Raw genomic sequence first — 17123 nt, forward strand, 5'->3', positions numbered from 1 at the left:
ATATATATACACAATGGACTATTATTCAGCCATTAAAATGAATGAAATTTTGCCGTTTGCAACAACAGGGATGGACTTTAAGGGCATTATGCTGAGAATTAACTCAGAGAAAGAAAAATTCCACATGATCTCACTTAGAGGTGGAATCTAAAGAACCCCCCCCCCAAACTAAGCTCATATATACAGAGAACAGATTGGTGATTGCCAGAGGTGGGGTGTTGGGGGAGGGCAAAATGGGTGAAGGGAGTCAAAAGGTAGAAACTTCCAGTTATGAAGTAAATAAGTTATGTGAATGTAATGTACAGCATGGCAACTGTAGTTAATAATACTATATTGCATATCTGAAAGTTGCTAGGGGGTAAATCTTAGAATTTCTCATAACTAGAAAAAAAATTCTGTTAACTATGTACGATGATGGACATTAATTAGGTTTATCGTGGTGATCACTTTGCGATAAATACAAATTACTAATCATTATGTTATATACCTGAAACTAATATAATGTATGTAAATTATACCTCAAAAAAAATTACTGCCAGGATCTGTGGAGTTTTAGGTTCCATGTCTTATGTTCACATCTTTAATCCACTTTGAGTTAATTTTTGTGTATGGTGTAAGATAGTGGTCTGATTTTATTCCTTCACATGTGGCTGTCCTGTTTTCCCGACATCATTTATTGGAAAGACTGTCATTTCCCCATTGGATATTCTTGGCTACTTAATCCTAAATTAATCGACCATATACGTATGGGTTTATTTCTGGGCTCTTTATTCTGTTCCATTGATCTATGTGTCTGTTTTTTATGCCAACACCATATTGTTTTGATTACTATAGCTTTATAATATAGTTTGAAATCAGGATGTGTGGTGTCTTGAGCTTTGTTCTTCTTTCTCAAGTTTGCTTTGGCTATTGGAGTTTTTTGTGGTTCCATACATACTTTAAGATTGTTCTATTTCTGTGAAAAATGTCAATGACATTTTTGTCTTTTCAAATTATATGTATTGCAGTGCTGTTTTCTACTATTTTTATATTGCAAAATCACAGAATTTTAGCCTTCTCATAAATTCAATAGCATTTTGAGATACCCTAGGAATCTAACATGACTTTATGATAATATTTCCATGGGAAAATACCCTCCAACTTAAGTGAAACTTACAAATATTCTAAGATAACCCATTGGAAATTTCCTATATTATTGTTAATATTTCATAAAGTTACCATTTTATTTCAACATACATATTTAAGTTTAAGAAATATTTATTTTTTCTATTTTTAATTGAATTTTACAGTTTGGATTACTGTAGATTCACATCCAGTTGTAAGAAATAATAGAGAGAGATCTCTTAAACACTTTGCTCAGTTTCCCCCAATGGCCACATTTTGCAAAACTGCAGTATAATATCACAATCAAGATATTACTCTGGATACAATCCATTAATCTTATTTAGATTTCCCCACTTCTACTTGTACTCATTAGTTTGTGTTTGTGTATTGTATTCTATGCTGTTTTTTTGAAGGTTAACCACCATTGTTATGATTATTATTGCTTGTGGACACTTCCCTTTATTTTGAGTGTCTTTTTTTTCCAATTATTTTATTGAGGTCATGATGGTTTATAACATTTTGTGGTTTCAGGTGTATGCTATTATCAGTTTCTATAAAGCCTGCATCATGCTCACCACCAATAGTCTAATTTTCATCCTTCACCATACGTATGTGTCCCTTTACCACTTTTGCTCACCTCCCAACTCCCCTTCCTCTCTGGTAGCCGCTGATCTGTTCTCTTTGTCCCTGTGTTTGTTTATCTTCCACATATGAGTGAAATCATACAGTGTGTGTCTTTTTCTGTCATGCTTATTTTGCTTAACATCATACCCTTAAGGTCCATCCATGATGTTGCAAATGGGACGATTTTGTCTTTTTTTTAATGGAGGAGTAGTATTCCATATATGTATACACCACATCTATATATCACATCTTCTTTATCCATTCATCAATTGATGGGCACTTGGTTGCTTTCACATCTTGGCTATAGTGAATAATGCTGCAATGAACATAGGGGTACATAAATCTCATTGGATTGTTGATTTCAAGTTCTTTGGATAAATAGTAGTAATATAGCTGGGTCGTATGATATTTCTATTTTTAATTTTTTGAGAAGTCGCCAGTTTTCCATAGTGGCTGCACCAGTTTGCATCCCCACCAGCAGTGTATGAGCATTCCCTTTTCTCCACATCCTCTCTGACATTTCTTATTTTTTCTTCTGAATTATAGCCATTCTGACAGGTGTAAGGTGATATTTCATTGTAGTGTTGATTTGTAGTTCCCTAATAATTAGCGATGTCAAACATCTTATCATCTGCCTGTTGACCATCTGTATGTCTTCTTTGGAAAAATGTCTGTTCATAGTGTCTGCCCATTTTTTGATCGAGTTGTTTTTTGTTGTCGAGTTGGATGTCATTTTGTTCATGGTTTTCTTAGCCTTGCATAAGGTTTTTAGTCTTATGTAGACCCATTTGTTAATTTTTTCTTTTGTTTCCCTTGCCTGAGTAGACGTGGTATTTGAGAACATGCTGCTAAGACTGATGTCAAAGAGTGTACTGCCTATATTTTCTTCTAGGCGTTTCATAGTTTCAGGTCTAACCCTCAAGTCTCTAATCCATTTTGAGTTAATTTTTGTGTACAGCATAAGATAATGGTCTGCTTTCATGCTTTTGTGTGTGGTTGTCCAGTTTTCCCAACACTATTTACTGAAGAGACTCCTTTCTCCATTGTATGTTCTCAGCTCCTTTGTTGAAGATCAGCTATCCACAGATGTGTGGTTTTATTTCTGGTCTTTCAATTCTGTTCCATTGATCTTCGCGTTAATTCTTTTGCCAGTACCATGCTGTTTTGATTACTATAACTTTGTATAATATTTTGAAGTCAAAGATTGTGATGCCTTCAGCATTGTTTTTTGCCCTCAGGATTGCTTTGGCTATTTGGGGTCTTTTCTTGTTCCATATAAATTTTAGGATTCTTGATTCTATTTCCATGAGGAATGTCATTGGGGTACTGGTTGGAATTGCACTGAATCTGTAGATTGCTTTAGGTAATATGGACATTTTAACTAAGTTTGTTCTTCAAATCCATGAGCATGGAATATCTTTCTATTTCTTTATATCTTCTTCAATTTCTTTCAATAATGTCTTAGAATTTTCAGTTTATAGGCTTTCCTCAGGTTATAGGCTTTAACTTAGTTGGTTAAATTTATTCGTAGATATTTTATTCTTTTTGTTGTGGTTGTAAAGGGGATTGTATTTTGTTTTCTAGGAAGATTAGCCTTGAGCTAACATCAGTTGCCCATCCTCCTCTTTTTGCTGAGGAAGACTGGCCTCGAGCTAACATCTGTGCCCATCTTCCTCTACTTTATATGTGGGATGCCTGCCACAGCATGGCTTGACAAGCAGTGCATAAGTCTGCTCCCAGGATCTGAACTCGTGAACCCTGGGCCACCAAAGTGGAATGTGTGAACTTAACCACTGCACCACCGGGCTGGCCCCTAGGATTGTATTCTTGACTTCTCTTTCTGCTAGTTCATTATTAGTGTATCAAAAAGCAACTGATTTTTGTATGTTGATTTGGTACCCACAACTTTGCTGTAGTTAATTCTAATAGTTTTCTGGTGGATTCTGTAGGGTTTCCTATATATAGAATCATGGCATCCACAAACAGTGAGAGTTTCACTTCTTCCTTTCCAGTTTGGATACCTTTTATTTCTTTTCTTGCCTTATCACTCTGGCCAAAACCTCCAGTACTATGTTGAATAAGAGCGGTGAGAGTGGGCACCCTTGTCTTGTTCCTGTTCTCAGAAGGATGGCTTTCAGTTTTTCACTGTTAAATATGATGTTGGCTGTGGGTTTGTCTTATATGGCCTTTATTATGTTGAGATACTTTCCTTCTACTCCCATTTTATTCAGAGTTTTATCACAAATGAGTGTTGCATCTTGTCAAATGCTTTGTATGCATCTATTGAGATGATGATGTGATTTTTATTCCTCATTTTGTTAATGTGGTATATCACATTAATTGATTTGTGGATGGTGAACCATCCCTGCATCCCTGGTATAAATCCCACCTGATCATGGTGTACAATCCTTTTAATGTATTTCTATATTTGGTTTACCAATATGTTGCTGAGGATTGTTGCATATATGTTCATCAGCAATACTGGCCTGTAATTTTTCTTCTTTGTCTTGTCCTTGCCAAGTTTTGGTATCAGGGTAATCTTGGCCTCATAGAATGAGTTAGGAAGCATTGCATCTTCTTCATTTTTTTGGAATAGTTTGAGAAGGATAGGTATTAAATCTTCTTTGAATGTTTAATAGAATTCTCCAGAGAAGCCATCTGGTGCTGGACTCTTGTTTTTGGGGAGATTTTTGGTTACTTTTTCAATCTCTTTATTTGTGATTGGTCTATTCAGATTCTCTATTTCTTCTTGATTCAGTTTTGGGAAGTTGTAGGAGTCTAAGAATTTATTTATTTCTTCTAGGTTATCCAGTTGGTTGGCATGTAGTTTTTCATAGTATTCTCTTATAATCCTTTGCATTTCTGTTGTATCCATTGTAATTTCTACTCGTTCTTTTCTAATTTAATTTATTTGAGACTTCTCTATTTCTTAATGAGTCTAGCTAAGGCTTTCTTTTATTTGCCTTTTGCTTGGAGTACCATCTTCCATCCCTTCACTCTGAGCCTATATTTGTTTTTAGAGCTAAGATGCATTTCTTGGAGGCAGCATATTTTTTGGTCTTGTGTTTTAATCTATCCAGCTACTCTGTGTCTTTTGATTGGAGTAGTCTGTCTATTTACTTTTAGAGTGATTATTTGTATATGAGAGCTTAATACTGACATTTAATGTTTTCCTGTTCTATATTTCCATTGTTTCTATTCCTTTATATTTATGACTACCAGTACAGTTTGGTGGTTTTCTGTGATGGTTTTCTCAGTTTTTTCTTTATTTATGAACTATGGCTCTTATCTGATTTTCTTTAGTGGTTACCATAAGGTTTGTATAAAAGATCTAAAAAATGAGAGAGTCCATTTTCTGTTAGCGTCTTATCTCTATTAGCCCAAGAAGGTTGCATCCCTTTCCTCTTCCTCCTCTGAGTTATTGTTGTCACATATTATTATGTTTTGTGTTGTGATTTTGTGACTAAATTGAAGTGCTTATAGCTATTTTTGATGCTTTCCTTCCCTTTATCTTTTATGGTATTAAGTGGTATTAAGTGTTTGTTAAGCTCTTCTGATAGAGACCTGCAGCTTTCTGATTTTGTCTATTTATCTCCTTGCTCAAAGCTTTGTAGACCTTTGCCTTTTTCCTTCAGTTATGAGGGCTTCTTGTTCTTTACAACTTCTTGTAAGGGAGGTGTAGTGGTGATGAACTCCCTCAACTTTTTTTCATCTGTGAAATCTTTTATTTCTCCATCATATCTGAAGGATAGTTTTGCTGGATAGAGTATTCTTGGGTGAAAGTTTTTGTCTTTCAGTGTTTTGAATATAACATTCAATTCTCTCATAGCCTATAAGGTTTCTGCTGAGAAATCAACTGAAAGCCTGATAAGGTTTCTTTGTAGATTATTTTCTTCTGTCTTGCTGACACTAATATTTTTTCTTTGTCATTCACTTTTGCCAGCTTTACTATTATATACCTTGGAGAGGTTCTTTTTGCATTGATGTAATTAGGAATCCTATTAGTTTTATGTTCTTTCCCCAGATTTGGAAAGTTGTCAGCTATTATTACTTTGAACAAGCTCTCTGCTCCTTTCTCCTTCTCTTCACCATCTGGAATACCTATAATCTTTATGTTGTTTTTCCTGAGTCAGATATTTCTTGAGGAATTCCTTTATTTTTTGAAATCTTAGCTCTCTCTCCTCCTCCATCTGAAACATTTCTATATTTCTATCTGCTAAGTCACTAATTCTTTCCTCCATAATATCAGCTCTCTTTTTCAAGGATTCTAGTTACTTTTTATCTCCTTAATTTTGTTCTTCACATCAGAATTTCTGTTTTTCTTTTTTAAAATATTTTCAATCTCTTTGGTGAAGCATTCCTTCTGCTCATTAATTTTTTCCTGAGCTTATTGAACTGTCTTTCTGAGTTTTCTTGTAACTCATTGAGTTTCTTTATGGCAACTATTTTCAATTCTCTGTCCTTTAGATTGTAAATTTCTGTGACTTCAGGGTTTGTTTCTGGAGGCTTGTCATTTTCCTTCTGCTCTGAAGTGTTATTGTAGTTCTTCATGGTGTTTGATGAACTGATCCTTTTCTGGCACATTTACAGTAGTATCAGGTCACAGATTCCACCTGCCACTGCTAGGGGGCAGCAGGAGTTGTGCTTCTGATCCCACCTCATCTGCTAGAAGTTGTGCCAGTATGGTGAGTGCTCTCACAGGCCATGATGGCATTCTTGTGTATGCTGGGCTGTGCTTGGCAGGCTGGCTTCTTTCATGGAGTCTGGGCTGGGGTCACTTAGTGGGGCTGCTGTGGCATGGTTGGTGATCCCTCAGGTGAGGATAGCATTCATGTGTGCATGCACAGCTGCTGCTGCTTCCTCTTACAGTCATGCTGGAGTGTGTTCCCATTGATGGGGCTACTGTGGCAGAGGGGGCACTCCCACAGGCCAGGATAGTATTTGCACACGTGCCTGACTGCTGCTAGCTCTGCCTATAGTTGCTATAGCCACTGTGCTTGGTGGGCAGGGCTCTTTCATGGGAGCTGAGCTGGGGCCACTCACTGGGGCTACAGTGGCATGGTGGGTGTTCCCACAGGCCGGAATAGCATACATGTGCATGTTCAGGGCTGCTGCCACCTCCTCTTATAGTTGGGCCAGGGCACATTCTCAGTGGTGGGGCTGCTGCAGCATGGTGGGTGCTCCTGCAGGCCAGGATAACATTTCTGCAGAGACTGGGCTGTCCCCACCTCCTCTTAGAGTAGCATCAGCCACTCTATGAGGATGGTGACTTGGCTTGCTGCTGCCAGGGAGGAGTAGGGGAGTGCTCACCTGTCTCCACTGCTTCCTGTGGATCCAGTCCATCCACCTTCAGATGTATAGCTGTGTGTCTCTCAGGTATCCTGTTGTGCTGTGTGGGTATCCTCTGTTGGTCAACAAATGTCCATTTAATTGTAATTCAGACGGGTAGGGACAAAGGGAACAGCTCACTCTGCCATTTTGCTGATGTCACCACCTCTATGCTATCATATCACAAGTATGGATTTGTGTACTCACCACTGTAGTCAAGATACTGAAAAGTTTCATCATCTCAAGGATGCCTTGTGTTGTCTTTTTATAACTGCATGCACCTTCCTTACCTCCCCTTCCAAACCCTTGGCAACCACTAGAGTCTCCTCTATTTTTACTATTTTTCCATTTGAAAAATGTTATATAAACAATCATATGGTATGTAACCTTTTAGGGTTCAATTGTTTCATTCAGAATATTTCCCTGGAGATTCATCCAAATTGTTGCATGTATCAAACAGTTTGCTCCTTTTTATTGCTGAGTAGTATTCCACAGTAGAGATTAGAAAGTTTGTTTAATCACTCCCTGTTGAAGGACGTTTTGGATGAATCCAATTTTTGACTATGAGCTGCTATGAACATTTGTGTACTTTTTTGTGTTAAATGTTGAAATTTTACTGTAGGAATCCAGTAGCTAAATTTTCTTCAAGTGAAACACACCTACACTATTGTTGAAGACAATGAGAAAATAAATATTGTCTAAAATTTTTTCTTTATAACAAATTTTTATTTTGTTGACTAAAGGTGATTTATGTTAAAAGCCATTGTGGAGAGCCCATGGATTTTTAAAAATGATATTTTTAGCTATATCTTCATGTTCTGTTAGCTATTGTATTTAATAAGATTGACTTTCTTATGAATGTTTAAGTGATAGTTGTAAAAAATATATTCCTTTAAAGAATTTCATTACTTTTACTTTCAAATTAGTGCATTTTAATGAAACAGAACAAAAATACAGTACAATAATTTCATACAATAAAAGTAAGCATCATAATACCTTTTGAATTTCTAGTACTTTCTCGTTTTCATTAATTTTTTCAGATGAGAACCCATACTTTGCAATGCCTCTCCCACTTGAACACACTGATTCCCACTTATTGAGACAACTACTCTTCCATTTTATCTTGTATACTTGGGAAATAAAAGTTTTGACATTGTGAAAAATAAGTGCTGACTGTGTATTAGGGATGGAAAGATAAGTAATATGCCGTCACTGAGCTGGAAGAGCTCATTGTTGGATAGGAGAGAGAGAACTAAAAATAGATAATTACCACAGTGTGATAAATGTGAAAGATAGAAAGGCACAGTATCTTATGGAGCTAAGTACCTCATTTAACATGATAGGGGATAATCTGGAAAAGCTTTCCTGAGGAGACAATGAAACACACTCGATTTGAGTCTTAAAGAATGAGTAGTTGTTAGCTATGCAAAAAGAAAATGAGGGCTAGATACTCCTGGTAATATAAGCAAAAGCTTAGAGGTGAGAAACTGTGCAGTGTGTGTAGGGAGGTAATTCAAGCAGTTGAGTTTCACTGGAGTTATAAAATATGAGGTAGGGGAAGATGAGAGATGAGGTTAGAAAGTTAGGCAGAGGTTAGATCATGGAGGCCTGTGTATATCATATTAAGAAGCTTAGCTGTTATTCTTTATGTGGTCTTGATATTTAGCCTGAAATCTGTCACTATTTATAACATTGCAGACATGACAAGAAATTGAACTGAAACTACTTCAAACGCAGTACAATGGCTAGGTATCAGCTTAATGTGAGACATAAGTATTCAGTCATGAATCATAATTGCTTTCATTCCTTTGTAATGTTGGCACCAAAGAAGAAGGATACTATATTATAATGAATAGATGTGCTATATTTGACTACATACATGGGAAACATGATTTGATTCCATAAAGTGGAGACAACTGAACAGCAAACTATTTTATAGTGAGATTTTTCTTTGTATTATTAATACTCATGAGTGATATGAGTGCAATTTGGGAAAACATTTGAAAATGTCTCTTTATATTTGTCAGAAAACAACTTAATGATGGCTCACACTGAAAATGTAGTTATGAGTGAGACCTTATGTACCTGACAGAGTCAACTTTTTTTTCTGAATTCATGGTCAATTTTCACATATCAGTTGGTTTCACTTCGTGACAATGTAAATCCACTCTTAAAGGCAACTGTGCACCATCAATTGTTCTGGAAATTTTTGGTTGACTCTTTAGACCTGAATTATTCTTAAATAATATGTGTACGGAACATATTGGGTCATTCATGTCTGGCTATATCATATTTTGCGTGTAAAGCCTAAGGTATTAAGTAAGGGAATGACTGAGAAAATAATTACTGCAGGCTTAAGTGAGATTGTAAAATCAACAGCTACAAAAAGAACTTAAATTGAGCTGTTATGAGTTCCATCTTCTCCTACACTTATGGAAACATACAATTTCTAAGTTCATGAGAGAAGATTCTTATCCACATCATCTTCTAGGTAGCCTAAATGTGCTTCCTGGGTAGCTAATAGCTTATGTATATTCATGGAGATGATTGGTGCGGGTTGGCCAAATGTGTTGGAAGGTATTTCAGTCTGGTGACCTAGTCCTTTCTGGGAGAGACCCAGGGTCATCATGGAGCTAGGGTAGAGGTATCAATCAGAAATCACAAAATGCTGCTGTACCCTCGTCTCCCAAGGTGTCTTTTAAATCACAAGAGCCATTGATCTGCAAACTTTCCAGGGATTGGAGGGAGAGAAGAGTATTATTTCTAGATGAAGTTTCATCTCTCATGCTGAGGTACAGATGCCACTTAGATTGGATTTAGCCTTACGTTGGGACCATGTCTCTGGGGAACTCAAAGAATATGAACTGAGATGTTTTAGCCTACAGCGTGTTTAAGCCTTTGAATAGAATATCCCTAAAATACATAAATTGAATTTTAAAATAATCTAAGGCTGATCAAGTTTCATTTATCTGAAGCATAAATAATATTTCTTTACTAATGAAAACATTTTAGTCAAAACTAATATTGATTCTTTGGACTAAATTTACATACAGTTACTTTAAATGGAATAACTCTCTTTAGATGGCTTAATAATAAAAGGAATACTATTTGCTTCAATTACTTATTGTTATTTATTGGCTTATAAGTTATAAATCCATAAATAACATAAAATCTTCATGGAAAATGACACTAAACCCCTAATTGTGATAATAATAATTTGATCAGAAATGTATAGCTATTGCAATATTAAAAAAACACATTTGAATATTTGAAAGATTTTACACAATATATTGACTTAGCTTGAAAATTTATTTTTGGTGCTCAACTAATCGGAATTTTTTATGGTCATCAAATATAAGGAATCATGAATTCTCTTTTAAAAATTCAAGTCTTATTGATCAACTGTAAAACTATTAGTTGTAATCCTATCACTGTTCCTTATTTTCAACTTTTAGTTCAAATTAATTCTTTGTTGTTAGTTTGGCCTGTAGAGAGTCAGTTATTTAAGGCATTTTCTGTAGAAGATCACTGATAAAAAGCACACATGTAATAATGAGAGGAGAAATTGTGGATGTACGTGTATAGTGAGAATGAAATGAGGAATGAGGAAGAGCCTAGCCATACCAGAAGGATTTTCTTTTCTTGTTTTGGTCAGATTTAGTTGTTGCTGCCATAGAAAGTGGCAAACTGAGCCTGAGGGAACAGAACATTTCAGTTTTGATAAGGGGATTCAGGAAGGAATTGGAAAAAGTCTGGAATTTGGGGGAAGGCCAGCTCAGATAGAGCACTTCCATTAGATTACCTAAGTAGAAAAGGCAAAATGAGGGTCTCAGGAGCCTATGATTTCTGCTGGAAGGGAGAATGGAGATCTCATGGCAGGAACCAACTATCCTTATTTGAAACCACAGCTCACCTTTGTTACTCTTAGATGGCTAATATTTTAATCCTGGGCACTTCTCTAAAGTTAATTGTAAAAGATTTGTTAATAAAAAAGGACCTTAACTTCTCTTTCCTATTTTTTACAGCATTACCCAGTTTGCATTTTTATATAATGTAGTACATCAAGTGTTGCATGTAAATGATTTTATCCAGAAGGGACAATATATCATTTTCCATGTCTATGCATGGAAAATAGACTAAGCTAGAGAGAGTTAGAAAACAAATATTATCCAGTTGTGATCCTGGGAATTGCCAAATACAAAGTGTTTATCATGATAAAAAGTGCTTGGCATGTGGTGGGCATGCCAAAAATTGTTATTAAATGAGTAATGCATAACAGGATAGAAGAGTGAAGGGAGGTGGGGAAGAGAATAATCACTTTAGGTAAGCCTCCAAAGTGTAGACAAGGATGGGGTTAGGGACAAAGAAATCAAGACAACTTGTGACACCGTGTTTTCACTATAACAATTATTTGTCATGTTACCATGGCATTCCTAATTCATAATTTTAATGCCCTGCTGCCATGGCCTATTTTCTTACTCCTCAAGGCCAAGAGTAATCTAACATCATAATGACTAGTAAGTTACTAATAAATCTATTTTTGGCCTTAGGGAGCTTGGTAGGGAGGTTAGGAGAGCTGACATAGTAGACGGCACACGCTTTAAACACGTCTTCCTTGAAAACAAGAAAATAAATAGTTTAACTGAGGCCTTCATAGTAAATAGGAACCTGCAAAGAGAAAGATATACACAGAAAATAATGATCAGAGAGAGGGAGGGAGAGAGAGAGTACTACATCATCTGACAAAGGGAGAAAGAATTGGAAAGAACAAGGTAAGCGTAGGTTATATCCTAATACTCTTCTGCAGTTACCAAACATATGGTTTAGATCACTTTACCAAATAAAGATAAAGACATCTTTCTGGTAAAAAGTAGCATTTTGGTTAACAGTACTCACTGCTCAACATAATTATTCTGAACATAATAGGAGAAAGTAAAGTAATTTTCATGAAAGGTATAAAGTCTGTGACTAGATTCATGTTTTTGCATGCAGATATCCAGTTATTCCAGCCCCATTTGTTGAAAAAACTCTTTACTCCATTGTGTTGTCTTTGCTCCTCTGTCAAAGATCAGTTCACTGTATTTATGTAGGTCTTTTTATGAGTTCTCTCTTCTATTCCATTGATCTATTTTTCTATTTTTCGTTGCCAGTACCACAGTGTCTTGATTACTGTAGCTTTATAGTAACTCTTGAAGTTGAGTAGTGTCAGTTCTCTGACTTTGTTTTTCTCTTTCAATATTGTGTTGGCTATTCTGGGTCTTTTGCCTTATCATATAAACTTCAGAAAAATTTTGTTGATATCTACAAAACATCTTTTTGGAATTTTGATTGAGATTGCATTAAGTCTGTAGATTAAGTTGGGAAGAATTGACATCTTGACAATGAGTCTTCCTGTGCATGTACATGTAGTATCTCTCCTTTTATGTCAATATTCTTTGATTTCTTTCATCAGAATTTTGTAGTTTTTGTCATATAGATCGTATACATGTTTTGTTAGATTTATACCTAAGTCTTTCATTTTTTGACTGCTAATGTAAGTGGTATTGTGTTTTTAATTTCAGATTCCACTTATTCATTGATAGTATATAAGAAAGCAACTGATGATTGTATATTAACCTTGTATCCTGCAACCTGGCTATAATGCTTATTTGTTCCAGGACTGTTTTGTTGATTCTTGGGGATTTTTTACAGGGACAATCATATTATCTGTGAATAAATGCAGTTTTATTTTTTCCTTCCCAATTTTATGACTTTTATTTCCTTTTCTTGTCTGATTGTATAAGCTAGGACTTCAGCTAGTACAATGTTAAATAGTAGTAGTGAGAGAGGACATCCTGCCTTGTTCCAAATCTTAGGGGCAAAGGATCTAGTTTCTTACCATGAAGAATGTTAATTATAAGTTGTTTGTAAATGTTTCTTTCTTAAATCAAGTTAAGGAAGTTCCCCTGTATTCCTAATTTGCTCAGAGTTTTTTAAAATCATGAATAAATGTTAGATTCTTTTAAAATGCTTTTTTTCTGCATGCATTAATATGTTCATGTGATTTTTCTTCTTTAGCCTGTTGATGTGATGGATCATGTTAATTGATTTTAAAAAGAACCAGCCTTGCATAAGTGTAATAAATCCTATTGGGTCATGATATATAACTCTTTCTATACTTTGTTGGATTTGATTTGCTAATATTGTGTTGTGGATTTGCATCTACGTTCATGAGAGATACTGGTCTGTAGTTTTCCTTTATTGTAATGTCTTTGTTCAGTTTTGGCATTAAGGTAATGTTGACCTCATAGAATGAGTCTGGAACATTCCTTCTCCTTCTATTTTCTAGAACAGCTTGTAGAGAACTGGTATCACTTCTTCTTTAAATGTTTGGTAGAATTCATTAGTGAACTAATCTGGGCCTGGTGCTTTCTGTTTGGGAGGTTATTAATTATTGATTTAATTTCATCAACAGATATAGATGATTTCACATTATCTATTTCCCCCTATGTGTTTTAGTAAGATTACATTTTTTAAATAATTGATCCATTTCATCTAGATTTTCAGATTTGTGGGCCTAGAATTGTTCACAATAATCCATTATTATCTTTCTAATGTCCATGCAATCAGTAGTGATGGCCACTCTTTCATTTTGATATTAGTAATTTGTGCTCTCTTTTTTTCTTAGTTAATCGGGTTAGAGATTAATTAATTTCTTCGATCTTTTGAAGAACCAGCTTTTGGTTTTGTTGATTTTCTCTATTGATTTCCTGTTTTTCAATTTCATCGACTTCTGCTTTATTTTTTATTTCTTTTCTTCTGCTTGCTTTGGATTAAATTTGCTTTTCTTTTTCTAGTTTTCTAAGGTGTAAGTTTAACTATTGATTTTAGATCATTATTCTTTTCTAATATATGCCTTCATTGCCATAAATTTCCCTATAAGCACTGGTCTTGCTGCATCCCACAATTTTGATAAGTTATATTTTAATTTTCATTTAGTTAAAAATTCTCTAAAATTTCTTGAGACTTCTTATTTGACCCGTGTGTTATTTAGAAGTGAGCTGTTTAAGCACCAAGTGTTTTGGAGTTCTTCAGCTATCTTTCTGTTATTGATTTCTATTGTGGTCTGACAACATACTTTGTATGATTATTTTCATTCTTTTAAATTTGTTTATGATGTGTTTTATGGCTCAGAATGCAGTCTTTTTTTTTTTTTTTGAAAATGTGGTCTGTCTTGAGGAATGTTCCATGTGAACTTGAACAGAATGAGTATTCTGCTATTTTGGTGAAGTATTTTAAATGTTAACTGGATCCAGTTGATTGATGATGATGGTCAGTTTAACTACGTTCTTACTCATTTTCTGCCTGCTAGATCTGTCCATTTTTTTTCTTTTTGGTGAGGAAGATTGGCTAACATCTGTTGCCAATCTTCCTCTTTTTTTCTCCCCAAAGCCCCAGTACATAGTTGTATATCCTAGTTGTAAGTCATTCTAGTTCTTCTACGTGAGATGCCACCATAGCATGGTTTGATGAGTGGTGCATAGGTCCGTGCCCAGGATCCGGATCCATGAACCCCAGGCTGCTGAAGTGGAGTGCACAAACATAACCACTTGGCTATGAGGCCAACCCCTGTCCGTTTCTGATAGAGGGGTGTTGAAGTATCTAACTATAATGGATTCATCTATCTCTAGTATCTAACTTCTATATCTAATAGTGGATTTATCTATTTTTCCCTAAAGTTCTATCTATTTTTGCCTCATGCATGTTGACGCATTGTTATTACGCACATACACAATAAGGACTGTTATGTCTTTGTGAGGAATTGATCCCTTTATCATTTTGCAATGCCCTTCTTTGTACCTGATAATTTCTCTTGCTCTGAAGTCTGCTTTGACTGAAATTAATATAGCTACCCCAGCTTTCTTTTGATTAGTGTTATTATGGTATATCTTTTCCCATCCCCTTAATTTTATTTATTTATTTATTTATTTAATTTTTATATTTTTCGGATGTATACATCATATTTCAAATTCTGGATACATTACATCATGTTCACCAGCCGAACACTAATTATAGTGCATCCCCTCACATGTGACCCTAATCACCCCTTTTGCCCTCCCCCCCTTCCCCAATGGTAACCACCAGTCAAATCTCCAATGCTATGTGGTGTTTTTTTTTTTTTGTCGTTTTTATCTTCTACTTATGAATGAGATCATATGGTATTTGACTTTCTCCCTCTGACTTATTTCACTCAGCATAATACCCTCAAGGTCCACCCATGTTGTCACAAATGGCTGGATTTCATCATTTCTTATGGCTGAGTAGTAGTCCATCGTGTATAAATACCAATTCTTCTTTATCCATTCGTCCCTTGATGGGCACCTAGGTTGCTTCCAAGTCTTGGCTATTGTGTATAATGTCGCAATGAACACAGGGGTGCAAGTATCTTTATGTGTTTGTGTTTTCAAGTTCTTTGGATAAATACCCAGCAGTGGAATAGCTGGATCATATGGTAGATCTATCCTTAATTTTCTGAGGATACTCCAAACTGCTTTCCATAGTGGCTGCACCAGTTTGCACTGCCACCAGCAGTGAACAAGGGATCCCTTCTCTCCACACCCTTTCCAACATTTGTTGTTTCCTGTCTTGTTAATTATAGCCATTCTGACCAGAGTGAGGTGATACCTCATTGTAGTTTTGATTTGCATTTCCCTGATAGCTAATGATGTTGAGCATCTTTTCATATGCCTGTTGGCCATCTGTATATCTTCTTTGGAGAAATCTCTGTTCAGATCTTTTGCCCATTTTCTAATTGTATTGTTGGTTTTTTTGTTGTTGAGCTGTATGAGTTCTTTGTATATTTTGGATATTAACCCCTTATCTGATATGTGGTTTGCAAATATCTTCTCCCAATTGTTAGGTTGTCTTTGCGTTTTGTTAATGATTTCCTTTGCTGTGTAGAAGATTTTCAGTTTGATGTAGTCCCATATGCTCATTTTTTCTTTTGTTTCCCTTGCCCGGTCAGACATGGGAGTTGAAAATATGCTGCTCAGACCAATGTTGAAGAGCCTATTGCATATGTTTTCTTCTAGAAGTCTCATGGTTTCGAGTCTTACATTCAAGTCTTTAATCCATTTTGAGTTGATTTTTGTGCATGGTGTAAGGGAATGGTCTACTTTCATTCTTTTGCATGTGGCTGTCCAGTTTTCCCAACACCATTTATTGAAGAGACTCTCCTTTCTCCATCATATGCTCTTGGCTCCCTTGTTGAATATTAGCTGTCCATAAACGTGTGGGTTTACTTCTGGGCTCTCAATTTTGTTCCATTGATCTGTGTGTCTGTTTTTGTGCCAGTACCATGCTGTTTTGGTTACTATGGCTTTGTAGTATAATTTGAAATTGGGGAGTGTGATACCTCCAGCTTTGTTCTTTTTTTCTCAGGAATCCTTTGGCTATTCGGGGTCTTTTGTTGTTCCATATAAATTTTAGGATTCTTTGTTCTATTTCTGTAAAAAATGTTGTTGGAACTTTGATAGGGATTGTGTTGAATCTATAGATTGCTTTAGGAAGTATGGACATTTTAACGATGTTAATTCTTCCAATCCAAGAGCATGGAATATCTTTCCGTTTCTTTGTGTCTTCTTCGATTTCTTTCAACAATGTTTTATAGTTTTCGGTGTACAGATCTTTCACCTCTTTCGTTAAGTTTATTCCTAGGTATTTTATTCTTTTTGTTGCAATTGTAAATGGGATGGTATTCTTAATTTCTCTTTCTGCTACTTTGTTGTTAGTGTATAGAAACGCAACGGATTTTTGTACACTGATTTTGTATCCCGCAAGTTGACTGTATTCCTTTATTATTTCTAAAAGATTTTTAGTGGACTCTTTAGGGTTTTCTAGATATAAAATCATGTCGTCTGCAAAGAGTGACAGTTTCACTTCTTCTTTTCCAATGTGGATCCCTTTTATTTCTTTGTCTTGCCTGATAGCTCTGGCTAGGATTTCCAATACTATGTTAAATAAGAGTGGTGACAGTGGGCATCCTTGTCTGGTTCCTGTTCTTAGAGGGATAGCTTTCAGTTTTTCTC

This window comes from Equus asinus, chromosome X (genome assembly GCF_041296235.1).
Source record: "Equus asinus isolate D_3611 breed Donkey chromosome X, EquAss-T2T_v2, whole genome shotgun sequence".
NCBI lineage: Eukaryota > Metazoa > Chordata > Mammalia > Perissodactyla > Equidae > Equus > Equus asinus.